The sequence below is a fragment of the Rutidosis leptorrhynchoides genome, chromosome 6, assembly GCF_046630445.1.
Source record: "Rutidosis leptorrhynchoides isolate AG116_Rl617_1_P2 chromosome 6, CSIRO_AGI_Rlap_v1, whole genome shotgun sequence".
NCBI classification, from domain to species: Eukaryota; Viridiplantae; Streptophyta; class Magnoliopsida; order Asterales; family Asteraceae; genus Rutidosis; species Rutidosis leptorrhynchoides.
In genome coordinates, this window is record NC_092338.1 from 68,141,054 (window position 1) to 68,164,014 (window position 22,961).

The window sequence follows — 22,961 nt, forward strand, 5'->3', positions numbered from 1 at the left end:
CTAAACATTATTCATCCGTTCGTTCCAACCGCTAATCATCCCGGAATAATAGAAGAAGTTAACGAACTTCGCGCTCGAGTAATTAATTTGGAGAATATGGTGCAAAACTTACCAGCTTCAGCAACATCACCGGCACCAACAGTACCACCAACAACCCAAGTTTCAACATCACATGCATCAACATCTCATTCTGTACCTCGAGTATACTCATCGTTCTACATGACGTTCTACATCAATTATCTTCGTTCGATATGGCTATTATGTAATCTCTAATGTTTTAGAGATTATATATTCTTGTTCTAACGGTAAATTAAATGAGTTTAATATCATATTGACTCATTAAATCCATGATTACATCTGAAATATATATATATATATATATATATATATATATATATATATATATATATATATATATATATATATATATATATATATATATATATATTTCATAAAGATTGTAATTGAAAATTCTTTTGTACAAACTATTAATGATGAAAATATTTTAACGGGTAGGTAATACCCGAGAAATATTTTGATTTCACATTAATAAGTTACACTGTACATTCTTCGAATCTGATTCAACAGTCATTTACTATCCTACTTACATCCACAGATTTACGAATCTGTTCACCACAGAATAATCATTTTCATTCAATTTCATATTTGGATTTTTACTTAACAGAATCCAACAAGTGGCATAATGAAGAAAACATTGGATAAAATAAAATTTGTTAGAAACAAACAAATTTACAATGAGAAATTTTGTTAAGAATCCACGCTAACTGTTCCTAGCTAACTATTCCTAGCTAACTGATTATATTTTATTTATCACAATTTAATTATCGCAATTTATATTCTAACAATTTTATTTATCGTCATTTAATTTCTGTTATTTATTTTACGCACTTTAAATATCGAGACACGTATACAAGGTTTTGACATATCATATCGACGCATCTATATATATTATTTGGAATAACCATAGACACTCTATTTGGAATAACCACAAACAAATGATTCTAAAATTCTAATATATTATCGTATCTTTCATTATGAATATCCTCAATATTTCTAAAGATATCTTCATAAATATTCTCGTCCGATATTAATTATCTCTCCTCGCTATCTGAGATATATCATAAAAGGAAATTATTTCAGTTTCTAAATTCTGAAAAGAAAAAAAAATCGAATTTAAATTATGAATTTTTTTGAAGTAGTGTTGAGAACTGAAGCATGGGTTAGTATAATATAATGACACTTGATCAACGTGATTATATTACAGTAAGTCATGCTGAATTTCTAATGGGACAAGATGATTCACAGATCATAACGTCATCATGTGCCATGTTACATAACTCTTTCATTCTTCTTAACTTCTGAACATATCAAGAAAATATATTCTTGATAGTTCTATTCTCAGTGATTCTGGTAATTTGACAAATCAAATCGTGCTATTACGTTCTTTCTTGTTTAGAACATTAAGTTCATTCGAAACTCCATACTTACGAATTCTGGACCATTACTCGCTTTACTAGAGGTCGAGAAGAGAATAAAAAGGCGAAGAGCTCCAAAATATAAGAGAAAATATAAAGCTCAACAACAACACGGAGGTTAAAACCGTGGATATTAATACGAATAGCAATATAAAGACGCGGTATAATTAAGAATAGTATCACCCAAGGTAATGGTAGAAGTAAATATATTTTTCTGGTGGAAGATTGAAAAGAATGATGACAGAAATGATAATTAGAAAAATATCAAGGATTAGAACGGGATTAAGCATTTTCACAATCTTTTGGATGTATGAACTAAGAAAGAAAGTATAGGAATGGTGAGAATAATGGAACGGAAGAGCTTAATTTATAATGGAAATATCAGACAGAGTAATTGAGACAGATCACCGTATTTAATTATAGAGATCTTAATTTTCTTACTCGCCGAAGAAACAAATCCTTTAGATTTTGAAGATTTTCTTTAAATCCCTTGAATTCCAGAAATCCACCGTGACTACGTCAAAAGTTAAATCTCTATCTCAATCTTTTGTGACAACTTCACTCGTACGCTTCACATAATCGAATCGTTTTATCTATATTAATCAATAATGATAAAACTCTATTCATCAACTCATATTCGTCATGAAAACATTTTTATTGTTAGCCATGACCACCTCACCCAAATTTCGGGACGAAATTTCTTTAACGGGTAGGTACTGTGATGACCCGGAGATTTCCGACCAAATTAAACTTAATCTTAATATTGATTTCGACACGATAAGCAAAGTCTATAATACTGAGTCTCAAAAAAATTTTGGAACTATATTCATGTAATCAATTCATTGACCTTCGACTGCTCTCGACGATTCACGAACCACTATTTGTAAATAGATACATATATATTTAAATATATGAATTTGAAATATAAATTGAAATATTGTATGACGTAATTGTTAGAGCTAATAATGTAAAATAAAATAATATATAATAACTATTATTTAAAAGGTATCTATATATGTAAATGAAGTATATTGAATATATATATATATATATATATATATATATATATATATATATATATATATATGTTTTTGAATTTATTTTGTAATCATATATATATATATATATATATATATATATATATATGTTTTTGAATTTATTTTGTAATCGACAGTAACGCTCAATTGTAATTCGATCGATATTAAACGAGTTAAAAATGAATATATGTGATTTTAAAATAAACGGTGATCCGAAAATGAGTTCTGTAAATTTTAGGCTTATTAAAAATGTATTTAAGAACTATTGGTTAAGTTTTGACACTTTTTATATTTTACCCAAAAAAGAGAGGGACGGTTAATGTAATTTTTTATTTAAAAATTTCTAATCGAATTTTATACCATAATGACCAAAATAAATAAATACAGTTAATTTAAAAATATGAGATTTTTCTGAGAACTTTTATTCGTCACTGATTTATCAACGGGGTACGATATTGCAGTCCGTCAAAACTGTCGGTAGAATAGGAATTAGATATTTTAATTCATGCACGTTTAATTTCTTAATTATATTATACTTATTATTATATTTAATGTTACTGTTATTGATTGAATGATTTATATTTCTGTGCTTGTTTCCTTTCCAATTCTGTTTACCATCATATCAATATATCATATTATATGGACACATATAATGCAACTAATTATCTAAAGCAAACCCCACTTGCATATATATTCTTGTTTTTCAGAACATCAATTAACCAAACACCTTTAATATATAAATACATATACTTGTGCATTACATCTGTCCCACTTTTCTTTTCTTCCTTCTTTTCTCTTAAAACTAATCACACTCCAAGAACAACCATCTTACTCAATTACAAACTACATCACCTGCACCACTCCACAAACGACTATCAACAATAAACCACCACTCTGCTGCTATGCGCTTTCGTTTATGTTTTTCTATTTATTGTTGCTGCAACTATACGAAAACCATTCATGTGCATTTTGTTGTTGATCTATTATAACCCGAGATCAAAACCCATCTCTTACCCTATTATTTTAATTATAACTAAACTCTTCAAGAACACCCACTGCCACTTCGGTTCCCTGTTGTTGTTATGATAACGATTTCTGTTTCATCTTACAAACAACCACCATAATAATCACCATCGACACCCTCACCATATTCTTGAGCCAAAAACTTGCGGCCATCACCATTCTCTTCAACCTAAAACCCATCACTATCACCGCTAACACCTTCCATCTTCCATCATTCCATAACCCTCCACCAGTACAACCATAACCCATCCTCCATCACGATCACCGGCTAAATATTCAAAACCTACTATTGTTTTTCTGTTTCTAATCACGCAAGTGTAATATCATTATCTTCATAATCAAGCTGCAACTGTACATCTATCGTTTCTACTTTTGTATTCGAACACCCACATAAAATACCAACCATTTTCAACCGATATTGTTTGGATGTAACCCAAAGAAAAACCATCACCATTTCTACTCCTTTGTAAACCTACTAAAACCACGACCCGTATTATTTTTCTATTTCTTGTCTATCCTTCTTGAACCCACAAAAACTGCTGCTACAGCTGCAAAATTTGCAGCTATTAAAACCAATGATATTCCTTAATTTATTGCTTGACAAAACCACCCAACTATCATGAAACCACTTGTGTACTTTTCTCCTTTTTCTGTTGATTGAACGACCACAAGAACCACGCTACAATCAATCTCCATCATCACGCAAGTTGATACATATAATTATTCTGCTCGAATTTTATTTAGTTATAACAAAGATAACTATAATGAAGATGAACGTGAACGTGAATATGAGAAAATGTGAAGATAAATTGATTGATTTTGGTAATAAAGGAGAGACGATAATGATTTTAGATGATTATGTTTAGTTGAATGATTAACCAAAGACCCCACTCTTTATTCTCCTGTCCAACCTGATTAGTTAATGAAGATAAACATTAAAAACCGTTCGGATTAGGTATTGGACTCTTGGGCCTAACAGGTATTGGGTCTGTATGAAGACGTTTTTTTTATTTTATTTAGGCTATCGAGCATCAGGAAAGGAATCAAACATCCAGAATTTTAATCGGGCTTCTAGTTATTCATGATGGGCTTTTAGATGTTGGGCCAATATACCAGCCTTTTATTTTCTGTTTGACTGAAAATGATAACGAAAATGAGAGGGGATGGTGATAAATAATGCAGGTGATAGATTATGGATAATGATAATGGTTAGGACAAAGATGATGATGAACGTATGATAAGATGATTATGATGTAGTGTATGATGCTACGATGATAAAAATGATGATGAGGTATGGTATTCGATGTATGATGGTGTGTGATGATAGAAATTATAGAATAGATGATGATGATGATGATGATTAAGTGATGGTTAAATGATGATAATGATTATTGATGATTGTTGATAAATAAATAACAATAATGATCGTAAGATGATGATGAGAAGAGGTGAGGAATTCATGAGGAAATTGATAACAGCTGTTATAGTTAAAATACATAAGAACTCAAGTTAATACCTGAAACAAGTAATGGTTCAATGGTTGGAGGTGTGTTTGTGAGACGAGAGATCTCAGGTTCGAGCTCGGTCTATGGCATTTTTTTTAAACTCTCTTTAAGGTTCGTGAATCCAAGGCCAACCCTACAGTTGTTCAATGTCGTCATATGTATTTTTACTACAAAATACAGTATTATGAGTTTCATTTGAGTCCTGCGAAGAAACGCTTCATCATATCCTGAACAAAATCAGGTTGCGAAAATAAGTGGACCATGTAAGGAGGTGCCGCCTGCATAAATTGGCTTGCGAGATTCGCCTGTCCCTGAATATTTTGTCAAGCTTACCCCAGCGTCTGCGGATATAGCCAAGGCTGCTGCGTTGGAAAAGAAGGCAGGCTTGACGGCGCAGAGTATACGTGTAGCTGAAAAGATGCCGAAACCTGTGGCGCAGATGCCTACGACACCTGAGGATATGCCGTTAAGAGCCCTACTGTATGGGCAGTCCTTTGCTGTTGCGCAGTGATTGGCGTCCAATGAGAGTTTGCGTCTGGAATGACCCCAAACCCCCAACTATAAGTAATGCATGCGCATCCGCAGGGGTCAGAAACTGCGATACTGGACGCGGCGGTTGCCAAGGTTGCAATGGTGTAAACGACGAATTTTGCTGAACACTCTGTGCCTGCAGAGGGATTGAAACCGTGGTACTGTAAATAGATACATGGTCGCAGCATACCACATGCGGACCTACTGTTTCACCGCTAATGCCTACCAAGATGACCCTTGAATCCACCGAGGAAAAATCCAGCCGCGTGGTTGTGACTGGTGAGTTTGCCCTTGGCGGTGTAATTCCATCCGAATATATCGGCTTGTACCTTTGGAAAGGCTCGCCGGACACTGGTGGAGGGTAAGGCGTATAACCCGCCCCCGTAGTCATAGCTTGCGTCTGCTGATTACCAGACAGCGTGTTTTGATTGTCTGTTTGAGTACGTTCCGATGAGTCCCCGGAAGTCATGATACTGTAAAAGAGAAAAAAAATTCAGAAATTTTGTGAATAATGAGTCTTATAATTCAAAACTTTCTAAAAGAAAAAAACAATTAAACATGTCTTGAATTAATTCGGCTCTCAATGAAAGCACCACTTGATCATGCATATATTTTCCATAGGATCAATATGCCTGTTCAATAAGCTAGAGGGGGGGGGGGGGGTAAGGATCTTAGAACTTGACTCTCCGGTCCGGCTACCGTGAATAACCCTGGCCGACATGATGATGTCTGCGGGGTGGCCAAGTGATTAAGTCCACCTTCGATAACGGTCGTTGATCAGAAGGCCCCATGTAAGGTTGTAGGTGCTAGTCAATAAGGAACTAACATGTAAACCTTGAGAAGATGAAAGATGATGCTTGTAACGTGAGATGTGTAGCAGACAGTGGTTACGTAACGTGATGGTGTCTAGAATGATAATTAGGGTTAGTATATATAGGCAAACCCTAATTCTAGAACCGTCTAAGATTTCGATAATCATGTCCATAACAAACTCCCCCGAATCTCGGTTTTAATTATGGAAAAGATATCGACTTGATGACCAAGTAACCGCCGTACCGGGAACAAAGACATTCGATACATTACCGCATGCCGCATACCGCATACAAAGTACACGCATACGCATGCTAGCGAGCGCCCGCATACGTATGGAATGAGCATGCGGGTTGCGGTATCATTAACCAATTATTTACGTTTTTAAAAATCCTTAATTTCATCGAACACAGATTGAAAACAATAAGAATTTGATCATTTGAATGACTGCAATAGCTCTAACTTATATTTTCAGTGCAAATCTTGAAGTTCAGACCGGTTTCATTCATAATCTTTCTACAGTTCGTGTTATATAATCTTTGAAAAAAATATGAAAAATAAAATAACTTAAATGAACCACCTTTTGTTATTGTATAGTGCAATAATACATGGTAGACAAAGATCCCAATTATCGGTGTCATGACGCTTTCACTTGGTCTAAAAGGAAGTTTTTAAAAATTGTAATATCCCATTTTTTCGGGTCGGGGTCCATATATAGCTAAATCCCACTTGTGACAATTTCGGGTCCACTACCACTCGGGTTAATTTTAAAAGACAACACATTAGAGTGAAAAAAAGTTCATATGATCCACTTTTATTTTTGTGAACACTTTGGCAATGATCATTCAATGATAAATAGCGACAAGACTTAAAATTTTTGCCAAACATATCGGGACACCATTATATCATCTTTCATTGCGTTTCATCACTAGGTCCTTTCATCCATACGTTTTCTCTGATAAGTACGTTTCAGTAATGTAACACCCCATTCCAACTATGAAATGGAAGGTCACATTTATTACTAAATAACTGAATTCAAAATAGTCTAACAATGTTAAACGACAACGTCTAAAACAACTGAATTATTAAAATCTCTAATAAAACTTAAAAGTCTCCAAAACTTAACATAAGTCTGAATTATTATTAATAAGGGTAGTCTCTAAGGCATCTTCCAATCCATAAGCTCTCTCACTCATCCCATATGATCCTGATTACCTGCCGTAGGAAAAGAAAAATGCGGCTGAGCTAATAGCTCAGTGCGCTGATGTTGACAGATATAAACAGTAACAATAAACATTTTAAAGTATAAGAACGGAAGGAATTAAATAACATTATTTTTACATTTATTTTATAAGTCTCCATCGATTACCACCACAACACCAGAGTAAGAAATGAAATAAGGCTGAAGCAACGAGGAGTTGGAAAAATTATACCGAGTACACCTAACTGAATAGAATATGGACAGAACAGAACAGAATGCACAACATCGGTGCTGTATCATATCACAAATCATATATCACCTTTCAGAATTACACACTGGTCATGACTCCAGGTGCAACCCTAAATCGGAAGGAGTGTATGGCACTACACTACACAACCGTCTACAGAAATCTGTCCATAGTATAACCTAGGATGCATCCATACGCCTCCCAAATAATCAGAAAGCTCTCCCACGAGCATAATCACATAATATAACAGAATATAACAGAACACTCTTCAATGAGCAATTACAGAAGTGGAGAGGCCGCGGACTAATTGCACCGCCACGGATAGTGCCTTGTCATTGGTCGCCATAATGACAAGCCTGTGGGCACCCCACAGGTAGTTACCTCGGTATACATATTGTAGTGACCCGAACTTTTCTATGTTTATATATATTAATTGAGATTGATATTTACATGATTAAATGTTTCCAACATGTTAAGCAATCAAACTTGTTAAGACTTGATTAATTGAAATATGTTTCATATAGACAATTGACCACCCAAGTTGACCGGCGATTCACGAACGTTAAAACTTGTAAAAACGACATGACGATATATATATGGATATACATATGGTTAACATGAGATTATGATAAGTAAGTATCTCCATAAGTATATTAACAATGAGTTATATACATATAAACAAGACTACTAACTTAAGGATTTCGAAACGAGACATATATGTAACGAATATCGTTGTAACGACATTTAAATGTATATATATCATATTAAGATATATTAATATATCATAATATCATGATAATATAATAATTTAACATCTCATTAGATATAATAAACAATGGGTTAACAACATTAATTGAGATCGTTAACTTAAAGGTTTCAAAACAACACTTACATGTAACGACTAACGATGACTTAACGACTCAGTTAAAATGTATATACATGTAGTGTATTTAGATGTATTAAAATACTTTTGGAAGACTTCAAGACATATATCAAAACACTCATACTTAACGAAAATGGTTACAGTTACTTTTCCATTCTTTTCTTTCATCAAGAATTCTAGTCGTATTCTTACCCGTATTATACACAGCTTCAAAACGTACTTACTATGGGTATATACCAATAGGAACTAGCATGGGATTCCACTCTTGATTATGTCATGTATGACTAATCAATTTTAACTTCTACCATGAGCTAGTCAACTAACTAGAACTCCTTTTAACCCCACTCACCACTCACCAATTACCACTCATCATTCACTCCATTTCACTTCCAATTCTCTTTCTAATTCTCTCTCAACACACACACACTATTATGAACGTATTTTTCCAGTAGTTAATCACCATCTTCATCAAAAATCACTTCAAGAATCAAGCTATAATCATCATAGGAAGAACACTTCAAGAACACTTCAAAATCCCTTCAAGTTTACTAATTTACTTCCAAGCTTTCTAATCCATTCCAAGTAATCATCTAAGATCAAGAAACCTTTGTTATATACAGTAGGTTATCTTTCTTATTCAAGGTAATATTCATATTCAAACTTTGATTCAATTTCTATAACTATAAACTATCTTAATTCGAGTAAAAATCTTACTTGAACTTGTTTTTGTGTCATGATCCTACTTCAAGAACTTTCAAGCCATCCAAGATCCTTTGAAGCTAGATCATTTCTTGTCACTTCCAGTAGGTTTACCTACTAAACTTGAGGTAGTAATGATGTTCATAACATCATTCGATTCATATATATAAAACTATCTTATTCGAAGGTTTAAACTCGTAATCACTAGAACATAGTTTAGTTAATTCTAAACTTGTTCGCAAACAAAAGTTAATCCTTCTAACTTGACTTTTAAAATTAACTAAACACATGTTCTATATCTATATGATATGCTAACTTAATGATTTAAAACCTGGAAACACGAAAAATACCGTAAAACCGGATTTACGCCGTCGTAGTAACACCGCGGGCTGTTTTGGGTTAGTTAATTAAAAACTATGATAAACTTTGATTTAAAAGTTGTTATTCTGAGAAAATGATTTTTATTATGAACATGAAACTATATCCAAGAATTATGGTTAAACTCAAAGTGGAAGTATGTTTTCTAAAATGGTCATCTAGACGTCGTTCTTTCGACTGAAATGACTACCTTTACAAAAACGACTTGTAACTTATTTTTCCGACTATAAACCTATACTTTTTCTGTTTAGATTCATAAAATAGAGTTCAATATGAAACCATGGCAATTTGATTCACTCAAAACGGATTTAAAATGAAGAAGTTATGGGTAAAACAAGATTGGATAATTTTTCTCATTTTAGCTACGTGAAAATTGGTAACAAATCTATTTCAACCATAACGTAATCAACTTGTATTGTATATTATGTAATCTTGAGATACCATAGACACGTATACAATGTTTCGACCTATCATGTCGACACATCTATATATATTTCGGAACAACCATAGACACTCTATATGTGAATGTTGGAGTTAGCTATACAGGGTTGAGGTTGATTCCAAAATATATATAGTTTGAGTTGTGATCAATACTGAGATACGTATACACTGGGTCGTGGATTGATTCAAGATAATATTTATCGATTTATTTCTGTACATCTAATTGTGGACAACTAGTTGTAGGTTACTAACGAGGACAGCTGACTTAATAAACTTAAAACATCAAAATATATTAAAAGTGTTGTAAATATATTTTGAACATACTTTAATATATATGTATATATTGTTATAGGTTCGTGAATCAACAGTGGCCAAGTCTTACTTCTCGACGAAGTAAAAATCTGTGAAAGTGAGTTATAGTCTCACTTTTAAAATCTAATATTTTTCGGATGAGAATACATGCAGGTTTTATAAATGATTTACAAAATAGACACAAGTACGTGAAACTACATTCTATGGTTGAATTATCAAAATCGAATATGCCCCTTTTTATTAAGTCTGGTAATCTAAGAATTAGGGAACAGACACCTTAATTGACGCGAATCCTAAAGATAGATCTATTGGGCCTAACAAACCCCATCCAAAGTACCGGATGCTTTAGTACTTTGAAATTTATATCATATCCGAAGGATGTCCCGGAATGATGGGGATATTCTTATATATGCATCTTGTTAATGTCGGTTACCAGGTGTTCACCATATGAATGATTTTTATCTCTATGTATGGGATGTGTATTGAAATATGAAATCTTGTGGTCTATTGTTACGATTTGATATATATAGGTAAAACCTATAACTCACCAACATTTTTGTTGACGTTTAAAGCATGTTTATTCTCAGGTGAATATTAAGAGCTTCCGCTGTTGCATACTAAAATAAGGACAAGATTTGGAGTCCATGTTTGTATGATATTGTGTAAAAACTGCATTCAAGAAACTGATTTCGATGTAACATATTTGTATTGTAAACCATTATATAATGGTCGTGTGTAAACAGGATATTTTAGATTATCATTATTTGATAATCTACGTAAAGCTTTTTAAACCTTTATTTATGAAATAAAGGTTATGGTTTGTTTTAAAAATGAATGCAGTCTTTGAAAAACGTCTCATATAGAGGTCAAAACCTCGCAACGAAATCAATTAATATGGAACGTTTTTAATCAATAAGAACGGGACATTTCAGTTGGTATCCGAGCGTTGGTCTTAGAGAACCAGAATTTTGCATTAGTGTGTCTTATCGAGTTTGTTAGGATGCATTAGTGAGTCTGGACTTCGACCGTGTTTACTTGAAAAATGATTGCTTAACAAATTTTGTTGGAAACTATATATTTTTAACATGTGAATATTATGTGATATATTAATCTCTTAACGCGTTTGATATTATGTGATAGATGTCTACCTCTAGAACAAGTCCTATTGACTCACCTAATAATAATGAAGAGTCAAATGTAAATTGGAATGATTCGTGGACTGATTCACAAGTTCCCGAAGAGGAACCGGAAGAAGAGTCGGAACCGGAAGAAGAATCGGAACCGGAAGAAGAATCGGAACCGGATGAAGAAATAGAACCGGTGGGGGAAATAATAAAACGGTTAAGTAAAAGAAAATTCTCAACCAACCGACCAAGGTTAATTATGGTCAATGGTGTTTCCGCTAAGGAAGCAAAATATTGGGAGGATTACCAATTCTCCTATGAATCGGATTCTGACGAGAATTCCGATGATGTTATAGAAATTACCCCAACTGAATTTAAAAAGGCAAAAGAAAATAATAAGGGAAAGGGCATAAAAATAGAGAAATCTAATTCCAACCCCGATGAACTTTATATGTATCGTCAACCCCCGAAGTCCTTAAGTTGTAACAATGACCCGGGAACCTCTAAACCACCAGGTTTTTCTAAACCAATGTGGAAAACGACGGCTCGTATTAGGGGAACATCATATATCTCTAGAAACTTGGCAAAACAAACCAAAACCGAAGAAGAAGAAACAAGCGAGTCGGAATAAGATAGTTGTATTCGTGTGGTGTAATATATGTAATATAGTGTGCTTATGCTTTATGATATATGTAAAAATTGCTTGTATTAATAAGTATTTTTTTTTTATGAATCTAACTCTTGTCTATTTTACAGTATAAAAACACAAAATGGATAGACAACCAAATATTTTAAGAGACCTACCCGGAGACATGATTGATGAAATCTTGTCTAGAGTCGGTCAGAATTCTTCGGCACAACTATTTAAGGCGAGATCAGTTTGTAAGACATTCGAAGAACGTTCCAAGAATGCCTTGGTTTATAAAAGGCTTTCGTTCGAAAGATGGGGGATATCACATTGGGAAATCCATAAGTTACGATGTGTTTACTTTGACGCATATATTGCGGGGAACCCAAATGCTATTTTATGCAATGGGTTAAGAAATTATTTTGACTCAATATATCCAAATATTGGACTTCGTGATTTAGAAAAAGCGGCTAACATGCAACATAAAGAAGCATGTTATGCTTACAGATTAGTAATGTTCGCTTCTCACCAAAGTGAGAACAAGAACATCGGGCTACAACTGTTAAACAAAACGTTCCCACAAGTGACGGAGTCGGTAATTAGGGTAAGAAATGAGGTTTTTAGATTGTTACGGGACTGTTGGACATTACGTAACCCTCGTCCCTTTGATGACGTTACAACACGCTGTCTTATCAACGGCCATAACGGTTATGTTCCACAAGACCAAGGATGGGAAGTAATCCTAGTAAAACCAGAATGCATGACTTGTTTCTGGACGTATAAATTACGTTTCTTTATTGCCTTTGCTGAACGACTTGTGTACTAGCTAGAATTATCTTCACAACTATCTTGTATCAAAGTTATTGTGTGCTATATTTCATGATTTATGTAAAATAAGCGGTATTGTAAGTTTGTAAAATATTGTATAAAAGTTTGAACGCGAAATATTATTATAATCAGTTTTTCATATAGAATTGTAGTAGTTGAATTGTATATTAGCTACTAAGTATGAACTTAACGGGTAGGTACTACCCGAATTTAAACTTATAAAACGCTAATATGAAGAAAAAGATTTTATAAATGAGTTCATATTATGCTATGAAATACTATTAACTACTCTTAACATTCTGTATGATTAACTTGTTCCATTTGACTATTTTGAAGGAAATGGCACCGACTACTCGACACACCGTGAATATGAATGAAGAGGAATTCCGTACTTTTCTAGCTTCAAACATAGCCGCAGTACAGGCTGCGCTACATACCAACAATAACCTTGGATCTAGCAGTACAGGAAATCGTGTAGGATGCACCTACAAAGAATTCACTGCCTGCAAACCTTTGGAATTTGATGGAACCGAAGGACCGATCGGATTGAAACGGTGGACCGAGAAGGTCGAATCGGTGTTTGCCATAAGTAAGTGTACTGAAGAGGACAAAGTGAAGTACGCTACGCATACCTTCACAGGTTCTGCGTTAACATGGTGGAATACCTATCTAGAGCAAGTGGGACAAGACGATGCGTACGCACTACCGTGGTCAGCATTCAAGCACTTGATGAACGAGAAGTACCGTCCCAGAACCAAGGTCAATAAGCTCAAGACAGAACTTAGAGGGTTACGAACCCAAGGATTTGATATTACCACGTACGAAAGACGATTCACAGAATTATGCCTATTGTGTCCGGGAGCATTCGAAGATGAGGAAGAGAAGATCGACGCGTTTGTGAAAGGATTACCGGAAAGAATCCAAGAAGATATAAGTTCACATGAGCCTGCCTCCATACAACAGGCATGTAGAATGGCTCACAAACTAGTGAACCAGATTGAAGAAAGAATTAAAGAACCGACTGCTGAAGAGGCCAATGTGAAGCAAGTCAAAAGAAAGTGGGAGGAAAACGGTGATAAGAATCACCAATACAACAACAACAGCAATTACAATAATAATCGCAACAATTATCCCAACAATCGCAACATCAATCGCAACTACAACAAATGGCCCAACAACAACAACAACGACATCAACTACAACAATCATCCCAACAACAATAATAACCGCAAAAACAACAACAATCAGAAGCAGCTATGCCAAAGGTGTGAAAAGTATCACTCGGGGTTCTGCACCAAATTTTGCAACAAGTGTAAAAGAAATGGTCATAGCGCGGTGAAGTGTGACGTCTACGGACCATGGGTTAATAGAACGAAAGGAACAAATGGTGTCGGAACGAGTAATGGCGGAGCAAGTAGTGTCGGAGCAAGTTATGCCAATGTAGTTTGTTATAAATGTGGAAAACCGGGCCACATTATTAGAAATTGCCCGAACCAGGAGAACACGAATGGACAAGGTCGCGGAAGAGTTTTCAATATTAATGCGGCAGAGGCACAGGAAGACCCGGAGCTTGTTACGGGTACGTTTCTTATTGACAATAAATCTGCTTACGTTTTATTTGATTCGGGTGCGGATAGAAGCTATATGAGTAGAGATTTTTGTGCTAAATTAAGTTGTCCATTGACGCCTTTGGATAGTAAATTTTTACTCGAATTAGCAAATGGTAAATTAATTTCAGCAGATAATATATGTCGGAATCGAGAAATTAAACTGGTTAGCTAAACATTTAAGATTGATTTGATACCAGTAGAGTTAGGGAGTTTTGATGTGATAATCGGTATGGACTGGTTGAAAGAAGTGAAAGCAGAGATCGTTTGTTACAAAAATGCAATTCGCATTATACGAGAAAAAGGAAAACCCTTAATGGTGTACGGAGAAAAGGGCAACACGAAGCTACATCTTATTAGTAATTTGAAGGCACAAAAACTAATAAGAAAAGGTTGCTATGCTGTTCTAGCACACGTCGAGAAAGTACAAACTGAAGAAAAGAGCATCAATGATGTTCCCATTGCAAAAGAATTTCCCGATGTATTTCCGAAAGAATTACCGGGATTACCCCCACATCGATCCGTTGAATTTCAAATAGATCTTGTACCAGGAGCTGCACCAATAGCTCGTGCTACTTACAGACTCGCACCCATCGAGATGAAAGAACTGCAAAGCCAATTACAAGAACTTTTAGTGCGTGGTTTCATTCGACCAAGCACATCACCGTGGGGAGCTCCTGTTTTGTTTGTCAAGAAGAAAGATGGTACATTCAGGTTGTGTATCGACTACCGAGAGTTGAACAAACTTACCATCAAGAACCGCTACCCACTACCGAGAATAGACGACTTATTTGATCAACTACAAGGCTCGTCTGTTTATTCAAAGATTGACTTACGTTCCGGGTATCATCAAATGCGGGTGAAAGAAGATGATATTCCAAAGACTACTTTCAGAACACGTTACGGTCATTACGAGTTTATGGTCATGCCATTTGGTTTAACTAATGCACCAGCTGTGTTCATGGACCTTATGAACCGAGTGTGTGGACCATACCTTGACAAGTTTGTCATTGTTTTCATTGATGACATACTTATTTACTCAAAGAATGACCAAGAACACGGTGAACATTTGAGAAAGGTGTTAGAAGTATTGAGGAAGGAAGAATTGTACGCTAAGTTTTCAAAGTGTGCATTTTGATTGGAAGAAGTTCAATTCCTCGGTCACATAGTGAACAAAGAAGGTATTAAGGTGGATCCGACAAAGATAGAAACTGTTGAAAAGTGGGAAACCCCAAAAACTCCGAAATACATACGCCAGTTTTTAGGACTAGCTGGTTACTACAGAAGGTTCATCCAAGACTTTTCCAGAATAGCAAAACCCTTGACTGCATTAACGCATAAAGGGAAGAAATTTGAATGGAATGATGAACAAGAGAAAGCGTTTCAGGTATTGAAGAAAAAGCTAACTACGACACCTATATTGTCATTGCCTGAAGGGAATGATGATTTTGTGATTTATTGTGACGCATCAAAGCAAGGTCTCGGTTGTGTATTAATGCAACGAACGAAGGTGATTGCTTATGCGTCTAGACAATTGAAGATTCACGAACAAAATTATACGACGCATGATTTGGAATTAGGCGCGGTTGTTTTTGCATTAAAGACTTGGAGGCACTACTTATATGGGGTCAAAAGTATTATATATACCGACCACAAAAGTCTTCAACACATATTTAATCAGAAACAACTGAATATGAGGCAGCGTAGGTGGATTGAATTGTTGAATGATTACGACTTTGAAATTCGTTACCACCCGGGGAAGGCAAATGCGGTAGCCGATGCCTTGAGCAGGAAGGACAGAGAACCCATTCGAGTAAAATCTATGAATATAATGATTCATAATAAACTTACTACTCAAATAAAGGAGGCGCAACAAGGAGTTTTAAAAGAGGGAAATTTAAAGGATGAAATACCCAAAGGATCGGAGAAGCATCTTAATATTCGGAAAGACGGAACCCGGTATAGGGCTGAAAGGATTTGGGTACCAAAATTTGGAGATATGAGAGAAATGGTACTTAGAGAAGCTCATAAAACCAGATACTCAATACATCCTGGAACGGGGAAGATGTACAAGGATCTCAAGAAACATTTTTGGTGGCCGGGTATGAAAGCCGATGTCGCTAAATATGTAGGAGAATGTTTGACGTGTTCTAAGGTCAAAGCTGAGCATCAGAAACCATCAGGTCTCCTTCAACAACCCAAAATCCCGGAATGGAAATGGGAAAACATTACCATGGATTTCATCACTAAATTGCCAAGGACTGCAAGTGGTTTTGATACTATTTGGGTAATAGTTGATCGTCTCACCAAATCAGCACACTTCCTGCCAATAAGAGAAGATGACAAGATGGAGAAGTTAGCACGACTGTATTTGAAGAAAGTCGTCTTCAGACATGGAATACCAATCTCTATTATCTCTGATAGGGATGGTAGATTTATTTCAAGATTCTGGCAGACATTACAGCAAGCATTAGGAACTCGTCTAGACATGAGTACTGCCTATCATCCACAAACTGATGGGCAGAGTGAAAGAACGATACAAACACTTGAAGACATGCTACGAGCATGTGTTATTGATTTCGGAAACAGTTGGGATCGACATCAACCGTTAGCAGAATTTTCCTACAACAACAGCTACCATTCAAGCATTGAGATGGCGCCGTTTGAAGCACTTTATGGTAGAAAGTGCAGGTCTCCGATTTGTTGGAGTGAAGTGGGGGATAGACAAATTACGGGTCCGGAGATTATACAAGAAACTACCGAGAAGATCATCCAAATTCAACAACGGTTGAAAACCGCCCAAAGTCGACAAAAGAGCTACGCTGACATTAAAAGAAAAGATATAGAATTTGAAATTGGAGAGATGGTCATGCTTAAAGTTGCACCTTGGAAAGGCGTTGTTCGATTTGGTAAACGAGGGAAATTAAATCCAAGGTATATTGGACCATTCAAGATTATTGATCGTGTCGGACCAGTAGCTTACCGACTTGAGTTACCTTAACAACTCGCGGCTGTACATAACACTTTCCACGTCTCGAATTTGAAGAAATGTTTTGCTAAAGAAGATCTCACTATTCCGTTAGATGAAATCCAAATTAACGAAAAACTTCAATTCATCGAATAACCCGTCGAAATAATGGATCGTGAGGTTAAAAGACTTAAGCAAAAAGAGATACCAATTGTTAAGGTTCGATGGAATGCTCGTAGAGGACCCGAGTTCACCTGGGAGCGTGAAGATCAGATGAAGAAGAAATACCCGCATCTATTTCTAGAAGATTCGTTAACACCTTCAACAGCTTAAAATTTCGGGACGAAATTTATTTAACGGGTAGGTACTGTAGTGACCCGAACTTTTCCATGTTTATATATATTAATTGAGATTGATATTTACATGATTAAATATTTCCAACATGTTAAGCAATCAAACTTGTTAAGACTTGATTAATTGAAATATGTTTCATATAGACAATTGACCACCCAAGTTGACCGGCGATTCACGAACGTTAAAACTTGTAAAAACGACATGACGATATATATATGGATATACATATGGTTAACATGAGATTATGATAAGTAAGTATCTCTATAAGTATATTAACAATGAGTTATATACATATAAACAAGACTACTAACTTAAGGATTTCGAAACGAGACATATATGTAACGAATATCGTTGTAACGATATTTAAATGTATATATATCATATTAAGATATATTAATATATCATAATATCATGATAATATAATAATTTAACATCTCATTAGATATAATAAACAATGGGTTAACAACATTAATTGAGATCGTTAACTTAAAGGTTTCAAAACAACACTTACATGTAACGACTAACGATGACTTAACGACTCAGTTAAAATGTATATACATGTAGTGTATTTAGATGTATTAAAATACTTTTGGAAGACTTCAAGACATATATCAAAACACTCATACTTAACGAAAATGGTTACAGTTACTTTCCCATTCTTTTCTTTCATCAAGAATTCTAGTCGTATTCTTACCCGTATTATACACAGCTTCAAAACGTACTTACTATGGGTATATACCAATAGGAACTAGCATGGGATTCCACTCTTGATTATGTCATGTATGACTAATCAATTTTAACTTCTACCATGAGCTAGTCAACTAACTAGAACTCCTTTTAACCCCACTCACCACTCACCAATTACCACTCATCATTCACTCCATTTCGCTTCCAATTCTCTTTCTAATTCTCTCTCAACACACACACACACACTATTATGAATGTATTTTTCCAGTAGTTAATCATCATCTTCATCAAAAATCACTTCAAGAATCAAGCTATAATCATCATAGGAAGAACACTTCAAGAACACTTCAAATATCCCTTCAAGTTTACTAATTTACTTCCAAGCTTTCTAATCCATTCCAAGTAATCATCTAAGATCAAGAAACCTTTGTTATATATAGTAGGTTATCTTTCTTATTCAAGGTAATATTCATATTCAAACTTTGATTCAATTTCTATAACTATAAACTATCTTAATTCGAGTAAAAATCTTACTTGAACTTGTTTTTGTGTCATGATCCTACTTCAAGAACTTTCAAGCCATCCAAGATCCTTTGAAGCTAGATCATTTCTTGTCACTTCTAGTAGGTTTACCTACTAAACTTGAGGTAGTAATGATGTTCATAACATCATTCGGTTCATATATATAAAACTATCTTATTCGAAGGTTTAAACTCGTAATCACTAGAACATAGTTTAGTTAATTCTAAACTTGTTCGCAAACAAAAGTTAATCCTTCTAACTTGACTTTTAAAATTAACTAAACACATGTTCTATATCTATATGATATGCTAAATTAATTATTTAAAACCTGGAAACACGAAAAACACCGTAAAACCGGATTTACGCCGTCGTAGTAACACCGCGGGCTGTTTTGGGTTAGTTAATTAAAAACTATGATAAACTTTGATTTAAAAGTTGTTATTCTGAGAAAATGATTTTTATTATGAACATGAAACTATATCCAAGAATTATGGTTAAACTCAAAGTGGAAGTATGTTTTCTAAAATGGTCATCTAGACGTCGTTCTTTCGACTGAAATGACTACCTTTACAAAAATGACTTGTAACTTATTTTTCCGACTATAAACCTATACCTTTTCTGTTTAGATTCATAAAATAGAGTTCAATATGAAACCATAACAATTTGATTCACTCAAAACGGATTTAAAATGAAGAAGTTATGGGTAAAACAAGATTGGATACTTTTTCTCATTTTAGCTACGTGAAAATTGGTAACAAATCTATTCCAACCATAACTTAATCAACTTGTATTGTATATTATGTAATCTTGAGATACCATAGACACGTATACAATGTTTCGACCTATCATGTCGACACATCTATATATATTTCGGAACAACCATAGACACTCTATATGTGAATGTTGGAGTTAGCTATACAGGGCTGAGGTTGATTCCAAAATATATATAGTTTGAGTTGTGATCAATACTGAGATACGTATACACTGGGTCGTGGATTGATTCAAGATAATATTTATCGATTTATTTCTGTACATCTAACTGTGGACAACTAGTTGTAGGTTACTAACGAGGACAGCTGACTTAATAAACTTAAAACATCAAAATATAGTAAAAGTGTTGTAAATATTTTTTGAACATACTTTAATATATATGTATATATTGTTATAGGTTCGTGAATCAACAGTGGCCAAGTCTTACTTCACGACGAAGTAAAAATCTGTGAAAGTGAGTTATAGTCCCACTTTTAAAATCTAATATTTTTGGGATGAGAATACATGCAGGTTTTATAAATGATTTACAAAATAGACACAAGTACGTGAAACTACATTCTATGGTTGAATTATCGAAATCGAATATGCCCCTTTTTATTAAGTCTGGTAATCTAAGAATTAGGGAACAGACACCCTAATTGACGCGAATTCTAAAGATAGATCTATTGGGCCTAACAAACCTCATCCAAAGTACCGGATGCTTTAGTACTTCGAAATTTATATCATATCCGAAGGGTGTCCCGGAATGATGGGGATATTCTTATATATGCATCTTGTTAATGTCGGTTACCAGGTGTTCACCATATGAATGATTTTTATCTCTATGTATGGGATGTGTATTGAAATATGAAATCTTGTGGTCTATTGTTATGATTTGATATATATAGGTAAAACCTATAACTCACCAACATTTTTGTTGACGTTTAAAGCATGTTTATTCTCATGTGAATATTAAGAGCTTCCGCTGTTGCATACTAAAATAAGGACAAGATTTGGAGTCCATGTTTGTATGATATTGTGTAAAAACTGCATTCAAGAAACTGATTTCGATGTAACATATTTGTATTGTAAACCATTATGTAATGGTCGTATGTAAACAGGATATTTTAGATTATCATTATTTGATAATCTACGTAAAGCTTTTTAAACCTTTATTTATGAAATAAAGGTTATGGTTTGTTTTAAAAATGAATGCAGTCTTTGAAAAACGTCTCATATAGAGGTCAAAACCTCGCAACGAAATCAATTAATATGGAACGTTTTTAATCAATAAGAACGGGACATTTCACATATCTCCTATCTACAGAATCTAGGGTTCTATGGTAGCACAGTGAACATACCAACCAACACCAGAATTATGTTCACCGTACATATGGAACCTAATCAAATGAATCAGAAAGAACGCTCGCAAATAAATAAGTTCACAAAGCTTATCAAAACTCATTTCATTTCAGAAAAAGGTTTTTCTCAAAGATTTCCAGAATAATCAGATCATACAAAGTTTCTCATTTCATCATACAAAAGCATTTTCTCAAAAGTTTCCACAAAAATATATCTCATAATTTAGTGCAACTCAAATAGATAGATTAAGCACACGAAATCAAATAACGAAGTGATAACAATATAATCATGAAGCACATCAAGGTAACGCCGAAAGAACAGTACAGAAATCCATACCTGGATAAACGTGTAAAGCTCACAGTCAGAATGATCCTCCAATATCCTCAACAGTAGCTATATAAAATAATTTAACTAACTTAGCATCTAAAAATTCAAGGTCCTAATGTTATAATGACCCTTATCCCAATATTATTATCATTTTTACGTATACAAATACTTTAATATTATGTCATTATTTTCTTACGGTTATTAACAAATTTTCTGAATTTGATTATCTGAGTTAATGTATTCTTCCAAGTTTCAACGCTAAAAAAAAACATTCAGAATAGTGTTATAATAATATTAAACGTTTTAGCATGATTTGATAAGATTAATTACGCAGTCTTAAATTTATGAATCTGACTAATTTACACATATGTACTATATAGTTCGGGGTATTAAATGATAATTTTGACATTCTCCAATTATCCTTTTGTAACTTGTTAATACTCTAGGGTGCTGTAATGTATAATCATCAAAATTCTTTCCATCTTGTTAATAATTTTCGATGTACAGAAAGTGAAAACCAGAGTATCATTCTTCCTATTTTAATTCTCCCATTTTATCATCATCATGGCCATTAAAATAAATGAGATACATAGCATAAGATCATCTCATTTTCTTCATTACTTTTTTACGGACAACCTTCTCCTTAAGTTCTTGTTCTTTTTATTGCTTGTGTTAAACCAATTGACTATTATTAATTAAACACCACTAATCATTCGGTTTAATAAGGTGTTAGTATAAAGTTTATATTCACACTGGTGCGCTACAACAATATATAATTATAGGACTCGAAACCTTCGAATTAATCCTCGAGATACTAACTTTAACATTTGGTTTTCGGTTTTCATAAACAGAGAAATGACAACTATAAGATTTATAAAGCTTAATAACATAGTAATAACTGAGTTTAGTAAACAATTACCTCTCGAAACGAAACCGAATTGTGACCGTAAGGCACTTCGTCAATTTTGTCACTCTGTAATATCGTTTCCTTTATCCTTCTACTCCTATGGCTGTGAGCTTTTAAACTTGGTGACTTATTTGTATGACTGAATTAGTTTTGGGTGAAGGAAATGGGTGAAAACCTTTTACGAAAATGAGTTTGGAAAATGATAAATGTGATGAGAAGACGTTCCTTATAACTTGATGTTTCAGCTCAAAAATCACGATATAATTGGGATCGGAAGTTACGTCTATTTAACGTTGTCAATCTCTCAACTGATTCTCTATCTTACCTTCATTTT

The 22,961-nt window shown here is 34.2% G+C and overlaps 1 long non-coding RNA gene across 1 annotated transcript; it reads right to left on the bottom strand.

Moving 5' to 3' along the window:
- Positions 1-7,351: 7,351 nt before the first annotated feature.
- On the bottom strand, positions 7,352-22,936 carry LOC139851333 (uncharacterized). Its single transcript, XR_011760595.1, has 3 exons — positions 22,640-22,936; positions 21,730-21,786; positions 7,352-7,617 (listed from the first exon to the last, which is right to left on the bottom strand). It is a non-coding gene; the product is annotated as an uncharacterized lncRNA (long non-coding RNA).
- Positions 22,937-22,961: the final 25 nt, after the last annotated feature.